This window comes from Ambystoma mexicanum, chromosome 1q (genome assembly GCF_040938575.1).
Source record: "Ambystoma mexicanum isolate Mex_15411 chromosome 1q, UKY_AmexF1_1, whole genome shotgun sequence".
Taxonomy (NCBI): domain Eukaryota; kingdom Metazoa; phylum Chordata; class Amphibia; order Caudata; family Ambystomatidae; genus Ambystoma; species Ambystoma mexicanum.
The window spans coordinates 269,434,357-269,456,637 of record NC_090922.1 but is presented as its reverse complement, the minus strand read 5'-3'; the positions used below and the strand labels follow the sequence as shown (position 1 = coordinate 269,456,637).

The 22,281-nt window shown below is 46.3% G+C and overlaps 1 protein-coding gene across 2 annotated transcripts in view; it reads left to right on the top strand.

Annotated features, from left to right (window-relative positions):
* LOC138527422 (arylamine N-acetyltransferase, pineal gland isozyme NAT-3-like) overlaps positions 1-22,281 on the top strand; it is a 50,154-nt gene that overhangs the window by 23,992 nt on the left and 3,881 nt on the right. The window contains exon 1 of one of the 2 annotated variants that reach the window (XM_069638549.1): positions 15,317-15,420. The exons of the other annotated variant lie outside the window; for it this stretch is intronic. The gene's annotated coding sequence lies outside the window, so the exon portion shown is untranslated. Of the gene's footprint in view, positions 1-15,316; positions 15,421-22,281 lie in introns of those variants that run through there. 2 annotated transcript variants of the gene reach the window in all.

The window sequence follows — 22,281 nt, the reverse complement described above, 5'->3', positions numbered from 1 at the left end:
GCTCTCACTTGGGTTTGAGTAGAAGCGGTTGTCCAATTTTGCACAGCTTCAGTTTTGCTGAGCAAAGGCCTTATTTCACCACCTCCTACCTCATGCCCAAGGTAGACCACTTTACTCTGACCGATTTGACATTTGCTTGCCTTTATGGTCAAATGGGCCTGTTGCAGAGCCTGCAAAACATATCCTAGGTGGTCAACATGTTCTTTCCAAGTAGGGCTGAACACTGCAATGTCATCCAAGTATGCCATGCAGAAGTGCTCCATCCCATTCAGAACCTGATTAACCATCCTTTGGAATGTAGCAGGTGCATTCTTTAATCCAAAAGGCATAACCTTAAATTGGTATAAGCCAAGTGGGGTGGAGAATGCAGTTTTCTCCTTGGCATGGTCAGTCAGGGCTATTTGCCAATAGCCTGACGTGAGATCAAATGTGCTGAGGAACATGGCTGAACCAAGTCTATCCACCAGCTCATCTGTCCTTGGTAAAGGATGGGCATAAGTCTGTCTAAGTGACTGCATTTAGAGCTCTATAGTCCACACACAATCTCAACTCCTTGAATCCTGCTTTTGGCACTAACACTACTTGGCTAGACCATGGACTAGTAGAGGGCTCTATTACCCCGAGATCAAGCATCTTGTTGACCGTTCCTTTGATGTGGGTTCTTACATTTTCTGGCATCCTGTAGCCCCTGCTTTTGACAGGTAAACAGTCACCAGTTTGAATATCATGTTGGCCCCAAGGGGTCAAGCCTGGTGCTAGAGAAAACAGGGCGGCAAATTGATTCAACAAAACTTTGCACTCCTCCTGTTGCTCAGGTGTCAAATTAGAAGAGAGATTAACTCCCTCTATTTTCTCATCTAGAGGCTTGCCTCTGAGGAGGTCAGGTAGAGGTTCACTCTCCTCTTCCTCTTGATCTGAAGCTAGAAGCAAAGCTCCCAGTTCTGGTCTTGAGACATAAGCTTTTAGACGGTTGATGTGAAAGACTCTAGGAGCCTCCTTAGGATTGCCTAAGTCCACCAGATAGTTCACCTCTCCAAGTTTTCCCACTATCTTGAAGGGTCCCATCCATGTGTCCTGCAAGGCCCTCTGCCTTGCTGGGACCATAACAAGAACTAGCTGGTCTTGAGCGAACTCAGCCATGTTGGCCTTCTGGTCATGCCAATGCTTGACCAGAGCCTGACCTGCTTTCAAGTTATCACTTGCCTCAGCCATCATGTGTGACATTCTCCTCCGGAGTCCTATCACATAGTCAGTGACTCTGACTGGCGTGGGGGAAGGAGCACTCTCCAACCTCTCCTTGATCAGGGCCGATGGACCTCTGACCAGATGGCCATAGAGAAGTTCAAAGGGACTGTAACCCACTCCCTCCTGAGGGACTTCTCCATATGCAAAGAGAAGGCATGGCAGTAAAAGATCCCACTTTTTCTTAAGAGGGTCTTCTAAAGCTCCTATCATGCTCTTCATGGTTCTGTTGAAGCTTTCTACCAATCTATTTGTCTGGGGGTGGTATGCTGTTGAGAACTTGTAGGTAACTCCACAGTTTTTCCACATGGCCTTGATGTAGTGGGACATAAAATTTGACCCCCTGTCTGATATTACCTCCTCAGGAAACCCAACCCTGGTAAAAATACCAAGGAGGGCCTTAGCTACAGCTGGAGCTGTAACATTCCTCATATGAATTGCTTCAGGGAACCTAGTATCATGGTCTACTACAAGTATAAACCTGTTGCCTGAAGAAGTTGGAGGATCAAGGGGACCAACAATGTCGATTCCTACCCTCTCAAATGGTACTCTCACTACAGGGAGAGGCACCCAGGGTGCCACGTTCTTGGAGCCACTCTTACCAGAGGTTTGGCAAGTGTGGCAACTCTTGCAATATTTATCTACCTCAGCCCCCATTTTAGGCCAATAAAAGTAGAGAGAGAGCCTTTCCTTGGTCTTCTTGAAGCTCAAGTGACCAGCCAAATGTATCTCATGGGCTAGTTGCAAGAATTAGAGTCGGTTTGCTTGGGGTACTACCAGTCTCTTGTAGTCCCCAGGGAGTGACTCGGTTGGTTCACTATAGAAGAGGCCATCTTCCCAGTGTAACCTATACTTCCCAGGCTCTTGCCCTTCAAGCTGAGAAGCTGCCTGGTGGCGAAGACCTTCCAGAGTTGGACATTCTCTTTGTCCCTTACTGAAGTCTGCCCTCTGGGGTCCACCTTCTGCCAGTAAAGACTGCAGCTCAGGATGGTCCACATGGTCAAGATCTCCAATGAGATCCTGGCCTACTACTAGATCTGAATCTTCAGGTTCTAGTTCAACCACACAGGGTTGTACCTCACTTTCAGCCTCGGCTGGAGGAGGAATCACAGGTGTGATGTTTGCTAACCTAGGAGATTTACTGGTTGGCAGCACTGGAGTGCTTTCTGCTGGTTTCTTTTTGGAAGTATTGGGTTTACCCTTTGCCTCTGGTTGCTTTGGAATAGCAGTTAGAGTGATTTCCTTTTCTATCATCTCCTCAGGAGAGTCCCTCGAGGTCCTCTCCCTTGCAGGTCTGGTAAGCTCCTGGAATCTCTTACTAGGAGGTCTGGGAGTACTTGACACTACTCCCAGGTCTTTCAGATCATTGCCCAACAGCACCCTTCCTGGTACTTCAGATTGTACACTCACAGGTATCTTGACAGTCATTTCATTGCACTGGATGAGAGCTGGTAATTGGGGAAGCATCTGCACAGGGCCTCCAGCTAACTAGGTGAGGTGTTTGGGTGCCTTAGCAACATCCTCCACCTTGAAAAAAGATTTGTCCACCACAGTTATGCTGGCCCCAGTGTCTCTAAAGGCGGGAGTCTCCTAACCATTGACTAGGACACTGTCTTTAGTATTACGAGCGATAGAATTATACATATCTAAATTCTGTTGTTCCCACAACCCTAGAGATACTAAAGATACATTAGCTGAGACTCCAATGGGATCATCAGCTAGTAGCTGCAAGTTTCCACTGGCCATATGTACTTCCTCCTCTGGAATAAAGGCTAAGGAGACAGTGTGGACCCCTGAAGGTTTACCCTTACATCTGGGATCCCCTTTCACATGATCAGTAGAGCCACAAATATAACATTTTCCTAATGTCTTTATGAATGGTGGCTTGTTCTGACCTCCTTCGTGTCTGGGACCAGAAGGTACACTAGCCTAATTAGGTTTCCCTTGTGGCTTACCCTTAGAATTTTGTTTGTGGCCCTCTTTGGAATTGGAATTATTTGAATTCTCTTTATTGTCTTTCCTTGGCTGCTTTCCCTCATCCTTTTTCTGAGTTACCCCTGAATCCTTGTGAGTAGCCCTGTTGGCAACCCACAAGTCAGCAGCCTTAGCGAGTTTCTTAGAATCTAATTCCTTTGAATCAGCCAAGTGCTTTCTGAGCTCAGGAGAGCAGGCATCATGGATAGACTCCATCATAACAGGATTTCTCATTCCTTCATAAGTGTTAACTCTATAACCCTTAATCCATCCCTCTAAGTTCTTCAAACACTCATTCACCCAAGTAGCCCAAGGGGTACTATCATGCTTTTTGAGGGTCCTAAACCTCTTAAGGTACTGGGAAGGAGTCTTCCCAAATTTAGCTATTAAAGCTAGTTTTACACATTCATAATCCATCCTATCCACCTCCCCCAACTGTCATGATGCCTACCCCCGGGCATCCGGATCAAGCCCATCAGCCCCGGGAGCAGGCATCCAGGTACTTATTAAAAGCCCAGCAGCCCCGGCTAGGGGCTGTCTGGGTACATTCCTGGCGCCATAGGCACCAGGATCATAGAAGAAATCAGTCCTGGCGCCATAGGCGCCAGGCTCATATGCATTACTTACCTCATGCAGACCATGCTGCAATGAATCCAAGCCAACGTGAGGCCTGAATGGGACTACTTTACTTCAGGGACTATTTTTTACTCGGGTGTGGTTTTGGGGGAACTTCTCACCTGGGACTACTTTGAAGGCTATTTAAACCACGCCCGAACAGCAGCACACGCTTCGCGCTATTCTGCATCCAGCAGCGTAACGCTCACCGTGCCTGCAAGTCAGCATCCAGTCTTCTGCCACGCCCGCCTCGAATCCGGAGCTCCTAGAAAAAGAGGAAAGAAGAAGGAAAGGTTACAACACAAACATCATTTTAATTCCTCACCTGATTCCGGATCCATCACGTCTTCGAACTTGGAAAGGACATTATTTCTATACGCGTCGCATCGCCAGCTGCAGCGCTGCGCCATACTCACCAGTCCTCACAGCATCTTTCGATTCTGCGCTGCCTCCATCATTTCTTCACCGAACTCCAGCATCTAGGGGACAAAAGAAATAACAAGGTGAGCCGAGAGAGCCAACACATACAATCTCTTATTACCACCATAGACTTACCTGATTTACCACGGAGGCATTATTCTTTAACACGCCACATCTTCTTACGCCGCACCTGTAAAGAGAGAGAAAACAACAAGTTAAATACATGCATCTTTTACCGGACAGTGTTGGGTAATACAGACTCTTACCTGAACGCAATCAGCTGCCACAAGACAATCTTCTCTTGGATCCAGCTGCAATGCAAGAAGGGAATGGGACAAGAGTGAACATCGGACATATTGAACTCTTTGAACTTTATACTTACGGGTCCTCGCCAGGAACCTCGGAGTCAATATTCATCCGGAACTCTTCCAACGCCTTCAAACCAGTGAAGTAACTGGTATCCACACGCCCCTGCATTCCACGCAGGATGGAGAGCTCATCATTCAAAAACATAAGGTGAGATTACTGAAAGGGAATATCGGAGGTGATTAGTGGGGAGAACAGTGGGGTGCCACCACTAGAATCCACGGGTGGCTAAATCCCTTTCTCTACTTGCAGGAGAATACTTCTACGGGTCAAGCAGACGCGATTAGGTGGCCAGTCAAGTCTGTCATCTCTGCACTACGCGTCACGTTGGTGGAGACCGCAGCTGTCCGGGTCCGATCGACGCTCCTGTGGGAGCCAGGTGAGCGTAACACCAACTCCATTACCATATCAGATGCAACAGGGGGGAGCCTAGAGAATAACCAGGGAATCAACTGATTCCCTGAGATATCCTGGAGCCCATGATTATATTCAAACATAGCAAGCCAATCTAATACATCCAGCTTAGCTTCATACATACCCACAATCTCTTTAGGCATCCGGGGTCCTTTTGGACTGGAAGATCTAGAGGATTCGGGGAGAGAAGCATTTTCCAAAGACAATTTCTTCAGCTCAAGCTCATGGTTGAGCTCCATTTCTTTGAGCCTTAGTTATTGGTGTCTCTTTTCAGTTTGGGCACTAATTCTTTTGAATTCAAGTTCAAGTCTCATTTTTTCTAGAGATAAATTCAGGACTTAATGTGGGAACTGGTAAGGGACCAGTAGCCACAGGCTGAGGCCTTTGAGCAGGCAGAGGACCAGAGGGGTGACATTGTTATCCTCCTCTTCCTCATCTGTCTCAACAATAAAATCTTCCACATTATCCTCATTACTGTTTTCTACATTTTCTGGAGTAGTGAGCACTACAGCACCATTATTCAGACTTTGTTTCTCTAACAGTCTATCAATCATTTCTTGTTTCTTGCCTTTGACAGGAAGACCTTTCTGTCTACACAGATCCCTTAAATAATCAGCAGTATTAGTAAGGAGGGTCTCCTGGTTGTAACTTTCCATAATTTTGACTTTTGTTTAAAATAAACTTGTTGTGATAGTTAGCCTTGTGGTTATTTGAACCAAAGCACTAACAGAACTCTAAAATGTAAATCCAATACTTTTATCCTCACCGCTGTACACCAGTGTTAGGCAGAATCCAGTGCAGTTCCCTTAGGGAGCACCACACCAGATTAGGACTACAGGTGAGAGCAATAAATCCCCTTTGGTATCAGTCTGTACCACAAAGATTTAGTTGGTAGCTGTGGCTGAGCAGTCAGACTTATCTCAAGAGGGAGATGAGCAGTATTCGGGGTTTACACAATAGGCCTACTGTACTATGGCACAAGGAAACACTGATCAAAGCTGGGTACTTCAAAATAGATATATATTTATTTTATACACTTCTAAGTAAACACATGTATCACAGTATCAAGCAAGTTAAATTAAGTCAAATAGAAAAATATACACACTCCCTATATAAATTGTAGACCAAGTGAACCAGAGTGAAAACTGAGCAAAACGGCACAGTGACAACTACACACAAGGGGTCCTCTAGCAATTTCTCACAAGGGAGGGAAAACACAAGTTATCTAGAAATAGGTTCTTATACACACTAGTAACACTTCCCATCAGTTTTGAACAAGTTCAGCAAGACAGTGCATCAGTATAGGCAATACTTCAAATTAAAACTGAGCAAAATGGCATTTCACAATGATTATGCAGTGGGAAGGAAATGGTAGTTATAAGAAAGGTTTGCACCACACACTTCGAATTGAGAATCAATCTCGAGGAAGCAGGTCTAACAAATGTGACCAGAGTCAGTAGGCCTGTGCCAGAGTTAGTGGTACAGGGCAAGGGCCCAGGAGCAAAATGTTCTTCTAGCTGCAGTCAAGTCTTTGGTTAACAATGTTGAAAAGGTGGTTCCAGAAAGCTAAAGACAAGGTTAAGAGAGAGGGACGACCAACCCAACTGGTAGGCAAAGGATGTAAAACACCTTTAGCACTACCGCGAAGAAAGGGCAGCCTGGCGGAACAATGTACCTTAAAAATGAAGAAGTGGCTCCTGCGGTGGCGGTTGTTCCTGGTAGTTCCTGCAGTTCGGGTGATCCAGCAGAGGAAGAGGGACTCTCGTCGTGGAGGAAGGTTCGAGGCACTGCACTACCCAGGGATGAAACCAGCCTGCCAAACGAAGTTTAAAAGGTATGCTCCTTTTAATCGCGGTCCGGGTCGATAGCTGCTTTGCTATCCGGTCTCCGAGTGCAGGTCACTGGCGTTTCGACCACAGCAGGTTCGGGAAGGCGATTGGCAGACTGGTTGGCCCCACCAGTTCAAGGGAAGGAGGCTCTTTCAGAAGAAGATCTCCTCTCGTCGTGTGGAGAAAAGTGATGAGACGCTCAGCAGGGCTTCACCGGTGGTGGTAGTCGTTGCAGGGGTCTTTGGCTTCTCTCCTCTTTGGTTCCGTAGTTCCAGTGGTGACATCTTGCTCTTCCAGTCCTCAGGACTCTGCTTTTATGCAGAAGGAGACACATTGATACAGCCTAGCTGTCACTCACACAGTGGAGTGGTCATCTTGGTGGAAGACCCTCCAGCCTTTCAGGTTAGAGTGTGACCTGATTTGCTGCGGCAACTCTTTCCAGGGGTCCTACTCCCCCTCCCACACAACGGACCCACCCCAGACTCAGTGACGCCAAAAGGAGGGCTTCTTGGCAGAAGCCCGCCGAAAGGACGAACAAAGGATCCCCGACATGGGTTAGGATCGTAGAGAAAGACACGAGAAAGAAGTTATATTAAAGTTCTGGCAAATAAAACCTACCGGAGCAAAGTTAATATTAAAATGCATCAGCGTATGTTAGAGGTTGTCAGAATAAGTGGTAGCCTCGAACAATGGGAAAATCCCATAGGGAAATATTTGCGGTCGAATATTTATGGTATTAACCACTGCCACCAGCCAGAAACTTTAGAGAGAGGGACTTTAAGGTACCCCCTCGAAAATGAACGTAGGGGAAAAACTATTAACCCCTTCCAGTAACTCCGTATTAAGATGGGTTGTACTTGTTAAGTTCATAAAAATCTACTAGTAAAGTCAATGGGGGCTTTACATGCCCTGGGAGACAGTAGTCAGTCCCAGGGTATGGAGTCTATGTTTGGGGGTCGCTACGACACCCGGTGTCACTGCACTGAGGGTGCTGTGTAACACATGTGAATAAAGATGGTTCCTATGGGGGAAAGAAAATCCCATAGGCATTAAACACAAAAATAGCATAGAACACACATAGCAGAAATGCCTAACAGTGGGAAAAAGAGTCTCACTCTTAGCAGGTGAAATGAACAAACCCTTCAAATCCAGCAAAGGGAAAGAGAATTCTCCCTAACAGGTGGAATCTGTAATGGTCGTCCCAGACACTAGCCATATCAGCTCGAGAATTGATTTTGTCCTTTGATATGTCCAGCCACCTGGGCAGGTTGTGTGCACAACATTTGTATGTGTTACTCTACAGCCATGCTCCTGATTGAGGGCAGACATACATTTCCTGTTGTTGGGTTCGAGTGGCACTGCATGTTTCACATGTCATTATGTGCTCCTGAGGGCTTTGGCCGTGTCCACTGCATCCATCCCTCCAAGTATTTCAAACATGTATTTCACACTTTGTATCCTCTCACCTTCATCTAACTTATTTACTTTCACCCAGAGGACTCAAGGAGTATGTCAATCCACTGACATGCAGAGGTGTTCAGAAACTACAATGGTTCCGACTTTGAGCATTTTTGCATCGTATGACTTGTGATGTTAGAGTGTGGAGTGGCTAGACTATGTGCAGTTCCATTGTGGTACTGGGTTGCAAGGTTTCTTGCATGGATTTTTCAGGCCTCATAACGAAACGGTATGTTCAGACTGACATATTGCCTTAGCCACCTCAGTCCTGTGCAACTTTGTCAGGGTTACCCGTGTCATCTACTGCCATTATATTGATCATGCTTGCCACTGTGTTTTCTGCCTGGGATGAAGGTTGCTGGGCGACCACCTGTGCCACTGGCATGCGGATTTTGGTCCACCAGCTTCTCCTTTGTTTGCCTTTTGAGGTCTCCCTTTCGTTTCTTCACTTGTTTTTTGGTACTCAGAGCCACTCCTAAGATAATCACATTGGCAAACATGTTGCTTATAATAAGTTCAGCCCAGAGGGCATTTTTCTATTGCAAGGCTTGCACTTTACCCTTGTAAGTTGTATTGGGTTGCTTCAAGGTCTACCATATAGCCTATCATAACATCCAGCTTATCCGTGACCTCTGTGATTCCCTCTCCCTTTCTATTCTCCCCTCTGGCCCGACTTACTCTGCAGGGCACACTTGATGTCTTGATCTCCTCTGAACTCCCACTCTCCGTCCCTCTGACCACTTCTCTCTCCTGGAGCGATCACTCCCTCCTCTCCTCTCAACTCTCCCTCTCTTCCCCCCAGCCCAAGTCTACCCCAACACTGCCAACTACCTTCTCGGACATGCGGCCCATGAAGCGTGTGTCAGTTGAGGCTTTTGCCGCTACCTCCTCTCCCCCCCTTCACCTCTGGCTGACTCACATCCTGACACAGCCCTGTCTATGCTCTACTCTTCTATTTCTGATACTCTTGATGCTCTTGCCCCTGTCATGAGGATCCGTTTGAAGCCCAAAGGCAAGTGCAATTCTTGGTATGACTCTGACCTAGCTACACTTAAACGTAAATGTGGGGTGGTTGAGAGGAAATGGAGGGCTTCTTGTTCATCCTCGACAAACTGGCCTGTCGCCTACTCCAAAGGCAATACCGACTCTCTGTCCACACTAAGAAGAGGGCCCACATCCAAGCCTGTGTCTCTGCAGCATCTAACAACTCGGCCGAACTCTTTAAAATATGCAAGGAGTTTGCCAACCCTGCTGCAGTCTCTACCTCTCCTGTCGCCTCCCAGGCCCTTTGCACGGCCCTGCCTCTCACTTCATCTAAAAAAACAGGATATCCTGTCCACCCTCTTGTCCCCTCCCCCTCTTCTCCCCTCTCATTCTGTGAACTCTGGCCCTCCTGCAGCCACCCCACCATCCTCTTTCTCTTCATTTCCTCTTTTCTCCCCTGACAAGGTCTCTAGACACGTCAGATCTATGAAAGTCTCATCAAAACAGGTTTCTCTGTGTACTTCCCAAACCATCAAGGACCACATTGACACCCTCGGGCCTGCCCGGGATGATTTCTGCAACCTCTCCTTTGCCTCAGGAGCTTTCCCCTCCCCTCTGAAACACTTTCTTGTGCACCCTCTTCTCAAGAAACCCACAGCTGACGCTTCTTGCCCGGCTAACTATCGCCCAATCTCCATCACTCCTTTTTTGGGCAAATTCTTGGAAAAGCTGGCTATCTCGCAGCTTAACCTTCACTCTGATTCTGTTGATTGTCTCCACGACCATCAGTCTGGCTTTGGAGCTGCCAGAAGCATGGAAACTGTTCGCCTGAGCATCCGTGAAGATCTGCTCTCCAACCTTGACTCTAACATCCCCTCTGTCCTTATGCTACTCGAACTCTCTTCTGCCTTCGACATGGTCAACTATACCATCCTGCTCAACCGTTTCTGTGACAACCTGTGTATCCCTGACCAGGCTCTGGCCTGGCTGACTTCTTTCCTCTCTAATCAACCCTTGCAGGTCCAACTTGGGTCCTTCCTTTCATCTATCTCCCTTTCTACCTGCAGTGCTCCCCAGGGGTCTCACCTCTCACCCTGGCTTTTCAATCAATACCTGGCAACTCTCCCCCACCACAATGCCATTTTCTGCTTCAATTTTCAGTTCTATGCTGATGACACTCAACTCATTTTCAGGCTTCCCTCAGCCACCTCTTCTCCTTCTCTCATCTCTGATTGCCTATCTGCCGTTCAGGATTATTGTGCCCAACAATCTCTACCTGAATGCCAGAAAGACAGAGATCCTCCTCATCGGCACACCTTCACCCTCCTTTCTGTCACTCTATCGCCAGCCTCCCTTGGCCCTTCTCCTACCCCCAACTGCAAGGCTAAGAACCTCAGGGTCATCTTTGACTCCACGCTTTCCTTCTCTGCCCAAATCTCTGATGTCTCTAAAAAGTCAAACTTCCTACTGCACCTCCTCAGAGGTATTTTGACCTTTCTCTCCTTTCCCCAGAAGCTCACTGTCTCTCGAGCCCTGGTTCACTGTAGGCTGGATTATTGCAAAAGCCTCTTCTAAATCTACTTGCTTCTACTCTCCACCCTTTGCAACTTATCCAGAACAGGACTGCAAGACTTTTCCTTGGCCTCAAGCCCTGGGATCGTATCTCTCCAGCCCTGAAATCTCTCCATTGGCTCCCAGTGGCTGGAAGGATTAAATTCGAGACCCTTTGCATTCGCTTTCTGGGGCCTGGGTCCAAAATACCTTCAGCTGTCCCTCTGTAAATGCCTTCCCTCCCGAGCTCTTCGCTCCTCTACCTCTAACTCAGTGGTGGCTGCTATCAGAGGGCAGCAGGGCACCACCTCCCCACCCCCAAAATGGCCCAGAAATTAGAAGCAGTAAAACTGTAAAAGATTCAGAACACTTCTGAATCTTCTTTGCATTTCATTGCCAACAGCGCAGGGGCGCTGTGGCAACAATAGTGTTGTCTCAGAAGTTAACTCCTACGGGCCGGCCCAGCTCCCACAGCGGGGCGCGTCCCGTTTTACGGGGCGCTTGAGGGGTGGCCCGCCAGTATAAAATGTGCACAAACAGCGCACCCAAGATAGATACAGTAATGTCATTGGCTGTTTGCCAGCCAATGACATTACTGTATCTATGCGGATGATGGCGCAGGCAGGGTGTGTTCGTGCACCTGCGCCACCTTCACACTTCATGCTTCCTCTGGATTGTTTCGGTGAAGCTTGCCGGTGGTAAGTGACCACTAGCCACTACCTACCCAGAGTGACTGTTTGGGCCGTGTAACATGGCCCCAAGAGTCAGCACTGAAAGACGTGTAGGCCAGTGCCTAGACTTCTTTCAGTGCTGACTGTTGGCTGGGCCATGTAGGCAACTTGGGGCTTTGTGTCCCACGACGGCGGGCCCGCTACCTGGGAAGCACGTCCAGCAGTCTCTTTGATCAGTACACAGACAATGGCCAGTACTCCTCTAGTTTATAAAAAGGACATTCGCCCTTACCAAAAGACTGCAGGCCATTTCACTGTATTTACCACAAGTGCAAAAAAATAACCAGCCATTTCCCGGCCTGTATTCCCGAGGAGAGAAAACGGCAGCAAGGCTCCTTCGGCCGTTCACTGCCGTGCAGAGACATATCGCGCAAGCGGCAGATTGACCCCTTCGTGATAGTTGTTGATTAGTGCAATTCCGAGTGTATTTTTTTTTTTAAATAGCCACCACTTTTATGCCTTGGTAAATACGACTAGTGTTTTGGAGCACTCACCTCTCTGTGAAAAAAAAGTACCCCATAAACGCAAACGTAAAAGTGCATTCGTTTTCAAACCCTTAAGTGACTAAAAACAAGCTATGCACTATTTTCCTTCCAGGACGCGCGCCTGCCTCGAAAGCTCTTATCACCTGCCACCCCATGACATTAACATATAACACACGTTTCAGTAGAAAGGGACCTTTCATGAGCTGAGCACTAAAAGTGAAAGCGAGGCATTAGCCCTATTTCTTGGTAGTTGTCATTCGTTTAATTGCATAGAAAAAGAGCGACGGTCACCAGACGCAGATTGGCATTGCATATTTCACTGCACTGCTGCCACCACAGATATCCCTCCCCTGTACACGTGTTCCTTGCTTCTGTTGTGGCTGCACATATATGGTGTTTTGCGAGATGGCCAGAGGAGTGCGAGCACGTGACTCCCTTGAAAGCACTTCAAAGCTTTGCACTACTCATATGTGATGATAAGGTGCGAGAAGTGACAGCTGTGCAGGCTCCCAGTATGTAGCAGTTCAGATACCTTTTTACTGTATGTTGTTGTTGCCCCATCCTTGAAGTCAAATGTGATTGGTATTAACGCAGCGGCGGGGCCGCTTGGGCCTTTCTTTACCCACGGTCCGTGGCCGAGGGGTACTGGCACGCCCCCAAATGTTGGCAGGTAAAGGAACCGTACAGTAAATCGAGCTCCCAAAGATGACAGTTTCGTCAGAGGGCACTGGGATTAGCTCTTTGATGCAGTGTGTATGCAGCCTGCAATGCAAGCGCCGAATCACACCTCTCCCGTGCGAAGAGTGGCTGTGGGATTATTCACAACACCTCACCACTCTGTCTATATAGGGTCACTGATGAGCAGGAGTGGACTGGGAAGCAAAGCCCTGAAAATAATGTTCTAAGTGGCCCCATATTACACATTTTCAGCAACTCCCATCCCCTTTCTATGAGACCATTTAGAAATAAAATAGGTTACCAGTCCCACACAAAAGAGGCCCGGGGTGCAGAGGCCTACCAGGAAATCCCCAGAGTTCTGTATAGGCCAGTCCACCCCTGCCGATGAGGAATGGAAGGTATTTTACATGGGTCTGGTAGAAGGACCCATCACTGTGTGCCCCTGGGCATGATTCCCCAGGGGAAGCTGGGCAGCTGTAGCTGGGGTTTCCCAGAACTGGAGTCTTTTCAGGCTGAGGCCCTTTTTTATTAAGAACAGGTAAATGATGGTCTAGGGATACTTGCCCTACACCTCTGCTGATGTAGTGAAGGGCATTTGGGATGATGCACACCTTGAATAATACATGCCCAGAGACAAATGGGGCTATTTATTCCTTTCCAAAGGCCCACCGATTTTACCAGATCCCTGCTTGCCCCCTTGCCAGCAGTAGACTGCTCGGCCGACTCCCAGGTCGTACCGTTCAACATACTTGGCCAAGTATGAGGGCATCATTTCAGCTGTCAGTCCTTTAGTGTCACATGGGTAGTTGTTATCTACCCCATGCCATATCTGCATGCTCCTTGTGATGTGTGGCTTGATATCAATTGTTGTGAATCGACACTCTTGCAGTGTTTATCTCTCCATTGTTATTCACCAAGGAAACTTGCAGGCAAGAGGCCCTGCAAGGCTAAGGGATATTAGTATGTAAAACCTAATGCTTTTTATGTCATATTTCGGTGGGTTTTGGACAGTAAATAGCATATTTTGGAGGCCATTTTTCCAAAAACTGTTGCGGGGGGAGAACCCCCTCCACACCGCCATTGGGTGGTGTGGGCTTGTGCGCTGCGTGCGCTCGCTCCAAAAACTTCCCCAGGGATCTTTACGCCGCACCAGCTTTCAAACTCACCAGCCACCACTGCTCTAACTACCTCACGGTCAGTTGTTTTTCAAAGAAACAAGCTGATGGGTAGATCTCTGTCTTCGTCTGGGGCCTCCCTCTGGAACAGCCTCAGTGCCACTCTGAAACTTAAGGAGAACCATCTCTGGTTCCAGAAGAACCTCAAGACCTTCCTCCTTGCTTCTGCCTTTGCTCCTCCTCTCCTCTGCTTATCTGTTCTGTCTCGCCATCATGCAGCTGGTTACCCTCAGACTTTCGGGCCCAAGTACCAGCTCAACCTGCCACCCACCCGCAATGCCTCCTGGCAATCCCTTGTAACTGGGTTCTGTATCTGTAACCCTACAGTTCCCCCTTTTTTTCTGCAATTATGAGACACACCCTGTCTGTTGCCTTAGACCTAGCATTTGCCTCTTGCTGGCTGCACTACCACTGTTTGTTGCTTTTTTAAAATTAATTATTTATTATTTTTCTATGCCTTTGTTCAGCACTTTCCACTTCTCGCCCCCCCCCCCATGCACTTTCCCCTTTCCCTCTCCCATGCACTTGCGGGTTCTCAATGTCACTGGGCCTAGTAAGATCGTTGTTTTGTTCTCCCTTGTTCCCCTCCCTTGCCTCATCAAGCTCTGAAACACTTGTGTACGAGCACGATACAAATTCAATATCAGTATCAATATCCTGTGTGAAGTTTGGTACATATTCTCCCTTATTACCTTCTTGGCCTCCTTCAGTGCTGGTGGATGTCACGTTAGGGGTCTGATTGTAGCTGTATGGAGATGGATGTACTTTTATGTGTCCTAGGCCAGATTATCAAATGTTAGCATGTTTTATTTTTCGTTGTGTCCCAGTTAGAGCACCTGTTTCTAATTATCAAAAGTGTGCTTTGGTGCTTCATCTCACTCCATTTGAGCATGTTTTACATGTTCGTTGTGCTTCCCTTTTTAGCCCTGCTCAAGTGATTATACACACTGTAATGTTTGCTCTGCTCAATGCCAGAGGCGACTGCTTACATAGGGCGGGGGCACGGCCCACCATTGAACCAAAGCACTCCTTGAAATGCCTGCAGTCTGGCCCTCAGTAATAAGCAATGACTAATTTAATGACTAATTATATCCTAGCCCAGCTACTGTGCATTGTTGTGGCATAGAGCGCAGGCACGGGGCACGTCTCATGGCATAAATGTTTTCTTTGTTGTCTACTCAGAGCCCTTTGGGGTCTGCACAGAAAACATAATATGTTTTATTAGGAGGCTAGCGGGTCGACATAGGAGTATCCACGTCAGCATGTTCTCATGTGCAAACAGTGTAGTTAGTTGAACTCTTTGACTGTCCTTCTCCATCAGATACCAATCTTCATTGGCTGTTTGATAGCCAATAATGTTTGAGATATCGTTGGTGGGCGGGTCAGAGCAGCATGGGACTGATGCAGAGCAGTAGGAGCCAGGGCAGAGTGACCGTCGGATCTGGAGAGTCCTAGCTGATTCAGAGAGCCTCGTGATCAGACTGAACGTGTAAACGCAGTAAGTTGCTGAATTCTAGAAGCAAAAAAGCAAAAGAAATATCTTCATCCACCTAGCCTCCACTTCTATCTTAAGGCACCACTGTTTTGGTTGTTTTGGCATGTAAAAAGAGAATATAACACGATTTTTTAAACATAGCTCCACTATTTTAAATTTCTCACATCTGCTTTCGTAGACTTCTGCAACCGGTGAGCTACACACAATGTGGTTCATTACGAATTTGCTGGTATCCCGCCGGTAATTCCGGTGGGATACCGGCAAACTACGCCTACTGCTTCTGCTGCCTGATATCCCAGTATTACCGGGTTAGTACTATCAGTGGAAAGGGCAGTAAGTTCCCATTCCATGGAGTCCAATCGGACTCCGTGGATGGGATAGCCCGGATACGGTGCCAGTGATTCTGGCATTGATTTGCCAGAAAGGGCCTGATTTACTGGTAGTTCCGGCCTGCTGGTAGATCACTGCCCCCATCAGCAAAATTGTGTTTCCCTGGTACCAAATAAATGACGGTGCCAGAATTACCAGCATTTTTTCCAAACCGGGTAATTAATAATGAGCCCCAATGTTATTGAACTAAAGCAGTCTGACACCCTTTTGTTCAATGCAGAGGTCACAGAGTTACTGTCCAAGAGGCTCTTTCTTACCCAGTAATCGTGACTCTCATCTCAGATTGTCTGATGCCACCAGAACAGAATGACATGAACGTTAACCGATTTCACACAGAACTACAGTTCTGTTTAGGATTGTGCCTTCAAAACAGGAAACCAAGTTTCATTGTAGCAGCCAGATACACTACTCGAGAACCCCCCTAAGTTGGAGAAGTGGGCTGGCCAGAAAAGGAAATTGGTGTATTGCCATTCAAGGTGTGCCCATGAAAGGCCAGTACTGTGTGTCACATGGCGACATGTCAGGTTTGGAGGCTGCTGCCTCTGCAGAAATAAACACAGCCTGTGATCCAAGTAGATACAGGCCCAGCTTTGCTTGCGTTTTTCACTTCTCAGTCACCGTTATTATTCCAGAAAACTCGTCTAATCTCCATGTAGGCCTGTCCAGGTGTGTGCAAAGCTGACAACCCAATACAGCGTGTTACTGCATGCTGGATGCATGAGTTAATTCAAAACTCTTGACTATTTTGTACATGAACCCGCCCATGACACAGTGGTGTAATTTAATGTAAAGCTGAGAACCCTCAGTTGATGTTTGCGTCCTTTGTAGTAAAAGTCCCCTATTTGCGCCTTCATCACTGTAGGTGAAAGCAAGTGCCTTTGCAGGGGATTGTTCTTTCATGAGCAGCATCTGGCAGAAGTTCGGATAGCATTTCGTTCCTTCGAGGTGCGCATAGAAGGTTAATCGTGCACCCATATACGCCGGAATATATTTGCTGTTCGTTTTAACTGTACAAACGTTGCTGTAGAAGCGAAATGTACGTGTGTAGAAGTGAATGTGCGTGTTAAGCATACATGGTCCCAGATTTCAAGGCATCTACCTAAGGAAGTGGTTGCATTATCGATAGGTATGATAACAGAATCATGCTCTGGTGCAGCCAATCACGATCCGCAGATTTCATATAAGTTTGAACCTATTGTTTGAACTAAGACTGTCCTTAAAGCTTGGGAGCTGGGCAGATAACACAGGGGTGTCACTGCTTGCTTCTCAGGACTGTGTTTGTTCTGTCATCTCTGGTTACAATCGCAACAAAGATTCACTCAACATTCATCAAAACTTTGGGTATCAGCGTTTCTAAAACGACCATATTGTGTGTCATATGAAAATATATTTTTTTGTACATTGATGTCTTCTAATGATTTTTAATTCAATAAAGGTTTGCCCTAGAAGAACATCCTGTTTACACTTGTTAGGAGATCACTAGCTATTAACAAAAATAAACATATCCTACACGATTCATTTATGGATAGCTCATCACCTACCCAGAATCCTTTAGCCCAGTTTTATTCACCTTTCACCCAGATGCGGTTCAGAGCAGTGCATGGCTTTTTGCAGTGTTGGGAAAGGGAGCCTGGTTGAGGGGGTTGAGGTGGAGGCAAAGGAACAGCACCAGTATCTGTTGTGTTGGTTGGGATTGTCTCTACACGAAGAATTTCTTTTTATTAGGCAGTGCATGCATATATTGGCACAGCCAGCAGGCAACCATATTGATACAATTGCAATATTGGCATTATTGTTAGGCACAGCCAGCATGCCAACATTCTTGATACTGGCCTCCATTTAAATCTCCAGCATAGCAATGTCGCCTTAGAGTGGCAATATTTGCATTATTAGACACAACCATCACAAGTATCTTCTTACAGTGGCAATATTGGCTCTATTGGTCACAGCCAAGATGATTATGTTCTTGCCGTGGAAATACGGCAAAAATGTGCACACCCTACATGGCAAAGCCTTCTTACAGTGGAAAATATTTACTTTTTCGTGCAAAGCCAATGTGAGCACGTTCGTAAAATAGCAATGCTAGCATATTGCGGTACAGCTAGCATGAAAATGTCTTCTTACATTGGCAATATTGGAGTTATTGGGCATAGCTATCCTGAGTGTGTTCTTACAGTAGCACTGCTGTTATATGTTATGGAGACAGGCATCACAAACATGTGTTGCATAATACAACTGTGTACTGTTTTTGCCAACTTGGCATCTATTGGATTCTTTCTTGTGTTACCCTACAAAACTGTTTATACATTTTATGTATTTTGAGGCAATTATTAACCAGAACCATCACTATAAAATACTCAATTTGAACCCATTTTGTAAGAATCCACCTATTCCACCTTTCCCCCCTGCATGTGATTGGGTTTCCTCACTATGTTTGTTGCTCACTTATTTAGTCCCATCCAGGTAAATAAATCACCAGCCGGCACTGGAAAGATACATTGTAATGACTCTGGCTAATAGGTGGCCAGCATACAGCATAGGTGAACACAGAAAACTAGTCCAGCATTTGGCTCGCAGGAGAACCAGGTGTATGTGTGAGAAAGTGCTGCATCCCTTCTTTCTGCATGTGTTTACCATGGGAGACCCACTGGCAAAGCGCAGTACACAGAAGGAGGACAAGGCTTTTCTGTAAGCAGTCGAATGGGGTGAGAGATGGGAAGAATATTGGGCTCGTTTTTATGCCCTTTGTAGCCACATTATAACAATGCCCCAAAAGATTTTCTTAAAAAGCTGCTACTCAGCATCTATTATTAGGAAAATAAAACCAGCACAGACCAAATGTACAAAATGTGTCTCGCAGTGAGCTTTCACCATGCTGCAAGGCCGGTCAGCTGCCCTTCTTGTTATCAAAGAGGTGGTATATGTGGCAATTATCAAAGCAAAACCTAGAGCCGTTAATAACTCACCATTGATGGTAGCAGCTGCAAAATGGTTAGAAAACCTGGACATTTAATAGCAGTGCTTGGAAATACCTATACACAAGCCAAAACTGTTGGCTTTGCTAATGCTTATTATTTACAAGACTTCAGTGAAAAGACACAGATAGGCCCTTGTCACGAGTGTGGTGGTATAATACCGGCAGAATACCCCAAAATGGAATTAGCATTCCCGCTGCCTGATATCCTGGTAATTCCGGGATATTACAGGTGGCGGGAGTGCATGTAATTCTAATTCCCCATTCCATGGAGGAATTACCTGAATTATGGCACCAGTATTGCCGGTGCCAGTAATTCCGGCCATATTCTGCTTGTGGTAAATCAGTCACCCCCACCAGCAAACTTGTCGTTTCCTGGTGCAGAACAAATGCTGGCGGCAGCATTACTGGCACTTTACTGGCATGTTGCCCACAACGGGACACTTATAATGACCCTCATAGAACTACATTGGGGGAATTACCTGAATTACAGGCACCTGTATTACCAGTGCTGGTAATTCCGGCAGCTATTTGCCTCGGCGGGCCTGATTTACCTCTGGCTCTTAGCTGTTGTGGAGCATGTTGTGTTCTGTGTGCTCGAATGTTGGTCCCAACGTGCTCTGGTCTTCAGTAATATCATGACAACGGTCTACGATGTTTGGTGTGTATAAGTTCTCCTGTCCTGCATGTGGTTTCCTCCGTCCTTACACAGGAACATATTGTGTCACCATATTGGATTGACAGCCTAAGATTCTTGGACAAGTTGTCATACTCAGCAACAGATAAGGGCAATTCATTGTCCTACTTGATATACCATCATTTGGTAAGGAATGTTACTAGGTGGAGGTAGGCGAGGTAATTATTTATTTGGGTTGAATAAGGCGCTGATGGCAAACACAGTTGTTTTGGAGCACAGAGCTCCAAAGCAAAGGGGTGGGGTGCAGATATGTGATTTTTCACAGATAGATAATTTAAGAGCCGGGGGAACACTGAGAAGTCCAAGGAAAATAATAGAGAAATGAAAAAAATCCTAATAAATAGAGTGATAAAGGGGTAAGAAGAGACAAATGACAGGGAACATGCAACCTCGGGTCTGCAGAAGACTGTTTGGGACACAGCCAGTCAACCAAGAAAAAGCAGTTCACAGAGAAGTCCAAGATTTTATATGATTGGGCCGTTTTATATAACAAAACATTTTTTTCAAGAGGAAGTTTTTCAGCTTTCTTCCCGTACTGGAGGGGATTTTATTCAGATCTAATGTCATTTGGGAGTAATGGAGGGTGATGTATGGTAAACTGATTACCCCTAGCACTCCCGAATCATCACATTCCTTATGCCCCCCCTTGCACATTCACATTGGGCTGTTCTGCTGAGTAAGGTAGAGAAATAGGTGTTGGTGAAATGGGGCATTATGTTTTAAATAATTAACTGCAAAAAATGTGACATACTAGGAGTAAGGAGGTTTACATACATAATCCACTATTCTGTCTTTAAATCTCTGGCTGTGTGCCTACTTCAGAATCTGATTTGTGTGTATGAAGGGTCCGCAACAGACCTTGCAGTGACGCAGTACTTGATAAAAGGAGCATAGTATCTGAATGCAGAAATAGCACCCGCCACGTGAGGGCCTTAACTCTGTGACCTGGTGACGTGACCGGAAGAGAAATCCCGCTGCTGCTGGGTTTAAAACCAGGGCACTGATCGCAATGTAATTGTGTCAATAGACGGGTTGCATGCTCACATTGACCCATTCATTGAAACAAATACTCACTCAATATGGCCGATATTAAAATAGAAAGAAGGGCTCCACCTGGTGGCTGGGGAGTGACGCAGGAGTGGTGTGGTGGACCGGAAAAATAAAAGGTAAATGGGCGTGAAGGGGGCCAATGGGAAGTGACGAGTAGTCTGATGGACCATGGGGAGTGGGTGGGAAGAGGCGGGGTGGGTGCAAGCAGCTGTCAGCTTGCTCAGCAGGAGCGCTTGGATCATGACATTCTGCCCGTGACCTTAGAAACCTGATATTCTGCAACGCCCGCTACTGGGGCTAATATTTGTTAGTAAAGGCCTCCTTCATTGACCTTTGCAGTCCCATCCTGCCCAATGCCGCCATACCCAATCGCAATAGGATGCTTCATAATGAACCAGTTGAAGGGAAGCACTATAAATCTCCTTTTCATCACTACCTGAGGAATTGACTCCTTTGGTCTAAAAAGATATCTGACAAATATATAGAGTTAGCCTTATAAAGACACTATTTCTGCAAGATACTGTGTACTTTTTCGATTTTTTTAACAACATGCATTTAGTTGTCATGTGTAGCTATTTATTAGTTACAAGCAAAACAATGTAGAATCCACAATATGCGAACAAACCTCTGAATTACCAATAAGGAACTGCTTACCTATTCCTTTTGCATATTCAGCAATGCCACCTTACTTCTTACTGGAATTGCACATTACGTCGGATTCTCACACGACTAATGCCCCCACAGTGGTAGCATCACACTGTATAAAACTCCACACACAGCTTGTGCCTATAGCCTGTACCAATGTTTCCATACCTCCTCAGAAGTGTCTGTTCAAGTAATTACTCTCTCATTATATATTCAATGTACTGCCACAAGCTGTGATGTGCTGCAATGCACTGCATGAAGGCAGTTAGGGTTAGGAAGCCACACTCATGGTGGTTTTGCAAATAACAAAATTGCACAATATCGCTCAACAAAATTGCCAAGTCGTTGTGCAGTGTCAGGAGGCAGAAGATGTGTGTCCTTGTGAATTTCCCAAAAGGTTTGTGCAATATCTACTAACGCAGATGACAGGGGGTCCGGGATCAGGTGGGGGGATTGCGGTTGTAGCTAGGGACTCAATCCACATGTTCCCAGCCACAATTACATGCCTAGGTTGTGAGGTATTAGACCTTAAGCACACCCCCACAGAAAACAGCTGAAATCATTCAACAACTTAACAACCTCAAAAGTGCAAACCTATTACTAATTGCAATTTTCTACTCAAAGTGATGTAGAAGGTAGCTAGCTACTGTACAATTGCAAGAACATGTAGACTGTAATAAAATACTGCATAGCCAACTGTCAGGCTTCCGGACAGCACACAGTATTTTGGATAAGGGTAAGACGGATTTACTCATACTTCTGAACCTTAGCGCAGCTTTCGACCTATTTGATCATCACCAACTTCAAAGTTGCCAACTGCTCCTAAGATGCCACCGGATGGCTGGTCTCGTTTTTAGCAGACAGAAATTCTAAAATAACTGGGGAGAACAATTCTCCGAAGAGGCACCCATACTATGTGGCATTCCGCAGGGCGCATGTCTGTCACCCCTGTTTTTCAACCTCTACCTCAGGTGTCTCTGCGTAGTGCTCAACAACATGGAGCATTTTTCATGAACTACGCAGATGACACCCAGTTGGTGGTGGAATTAAGCAGCAATTACTCTGAGGACAGCACTAATGTGGCAACATTATACAACATCATCGAGGC